The 2,500-nt window shown below is 32.2% G+C and overlaps 1 protein-coding gene and 2 long non-coding RNA genes across 3 annotated transcripts in view; 1 reads left to right on the forward strand and 2 right to left on the reverse strand.

The window, feature by feature from the left end:
- The window catches only part of LOC308678093, a 305,537-nt gene that overhangs the window by 227,625 nt on the left and 75,412 nt on the right, over positions 1–2,500 (forward strand). The gene's annotated exons all lie outside the window — the stretch shown is intronic.
- Positions 1–2,500, reverse strand: part of LOC308678092 — a 400,336-nt gene that overhangs the window by 23,297 nt on the left and 374,539 nt on the right. The gene's annotated exons all lie outside the window — the stretch shown is intronic.
- The window catches only part of LOC308677825 (GTPase IMAP family member 8-like), a 20,058-nt gene that overhangs the window by 1,236 nt on the left and 16,322 nt on the right, over positions 1–2,500 (reverse strand). The gene's annotated exons all lie outside the window — the stretch shown is intronic.

A 2,500-nucleotide genomic window follows, 5' to 3' on the forward strand; every position in this document is an offset into this window, starting at 1 on the left:
AAGTGGGGGGGGACCGGTCAGCGGCGTGTGGGAGGAGATGACCAAGCTGGCGCCGAGGGAGGCGTCAAACAAGTTATCAGTCGTGAGTCCCTGCATGCTCAGCCCGTCTTAATCTCCCTCTCATTTCCCCTGACCGTTAGTAGGTCAGATTTTTGTAGAGAGCTTAAGCTTGCAATGAATCTTTATGATCTATCTTCTATATCTATCTCTAACTATCACCTAATTCATCTCTATCATTTATCTATCATTTATCTATTTCTAATTTCTATCTCTATGAAATTATTATCTATCATCAATATTTATCTATCTCCATCTATCTCTTATCATTAGATGATCTCTATCACCTATATTTATCAATCATATCTGTCTACTATAACCCTATCACCTAATTTATACCTGTCTGTCTTCTATATCTATCATCTAATTTCTATCTATCTATCTATCTATCTATCTATCTATCTATCTATCTATCTATCTATCTATCTATCTATCTATCACCTAATTTATTCATAATTTATCTCTATTTATCATCTATCATTGATTTCTATCATTTATATTTCCATCTCTATTGAACTATTATCATCTATATATCTCATCATCTAATTTATTTATTTATTTATTTATTTATTTATTTGATTTGTATACCGCCCTTCTCCCGAAGGACTCAGGGCGGTGAGTTTTATGTCTATAATCTATATTTATCAGTCATTTATATCTATCTATCTATCATCTATCACCTAATTTATCTCTATTTATCATCTATCATTTATCTATTTCTATCATTTATATTTCTACCTCTATCGAACTATTATCATCTATATATCTCATCTAATTTATGTCTATCATCTATATTTATCAGTCATTTATATCTATCTATCAATCAATCATCTATCACCTAATTTATCTCTATTTATCATCTATCATTTATCTATTTCTATCATTTATATTTCTATCTCTATCGAACTATTATCATCTATATATCTCATCTAATTTATGTCTATCATCTATATTTATCAGTCATTTATATCTATCTATCTATCAATCAATCAATCATCTATCACCTAATTTATCTCTATTTATCATCTATCATTTATCTATTTCTATCTCTATCGAACTATTATCATCTATATATCTCATCTAATTTATATCTATCATCTATATTTATCAGTCATTTATATCTATCTATCTATCTATCTATCTATCTATCTATCTATCTATCTATCTATCTATCTATCTATCATCTCCTAATTTATATTTTATGTGTCAGTCTATCTTCTATATCTATCTCTATAACCTAATTTATCTCTATCATCTATCATTTATCTATTTCTATCTCTATCGAACTATTATCTATATATCTCATCTAATTTATATCTATCATCTATATTTATCAGTCATTTATATCTATCTATCTATCTATCTATCTATCTATCTATCTATCTATCTATCTATCTATCTATCTATCTATCTATCTATCATCTCCTAATTTATATTTTATGTGTCAGTCTATCTTCTATATCTATCTCTATAACCTAATTTATCTCTATCATCTATCATTTATCTATTTCTATCTCTATCGAACTATTATCATCTATATATCTCATCTAATTTATATCTATCATCTATATTTATCAGTCATTTATATCTATCTATCTATCTATCTATCTATCTATCTATCTATCTATCTATCTATCTATCTATCTATCTATCTATCATCTCCTAATTTATATTTTATGTGTCAGTCTATCTTCTATATCTATCTCTATAACCTAATTTATCTCTATCATCTATCATTTATCTATTTCGAATTTCTATCTATCAAACTATTATCTATCATCTAAATTTATCTATCTCCATCTATCTCTTATCATCTAATTTATGTCTATCATCTATATTTATCAATCATCTCTCTCTCATCATCATCATCATCATCATCCACCCACCCATCGTAGGAGATAACCAGATAAGTGAGCCCGAGGGAGGGGTCAAACATGTTGTCAGTCATAAATCCCTACAGCCTGGCAAGAGATGTCAATCCAGCCCACCTTGACTGCCTTTCCTATCTGCCGCTCATTTCCCTCAATTAGTAGGTCAGATTCTTGTAGCGAACTGAAGCTTGCAATCAATCTTTATGTAGGTAATGCTCGACCTTCAACCGTCCCTTGCACGACCGTTCATGAAAAAAAAGGACTTATGAACATGTTTCACCCTCACGGCCTTTGCAGCATCCCCACGGTCACGTGATCAAAATTTGGACGCTTGGCAGCTGACTCATAGTTATGACGGTTGCAGGGTCCCCGTGATCACGTGATCCCCTTCGGGTGAACCTTCCGACAACCGAAGTCAATGGGGGAAGCCAGATTCACCGAACACACCGGGTGACTAACTTACCAACCGCTGCGATTCACTTAATAACGGAGGCAAGAAAGGTTGTAAACAGAGGCGAAACCCCCTTTGGGAAATGTCTCACTTAACAACCAAAATTGGGGGCTCCGTTGCG

The sequence above is a fragment of the Vipera berus genome (genome assembly GCF_964194415.1).
Source record: "Vipera berus genome assembly, chromosome: Z".
Taxonomy (NCBI): Eukaryota; Metazoa; Chordata; class Lepidosauria; order Squamata; family Viperidae; genus Vipera; species Vipera berus.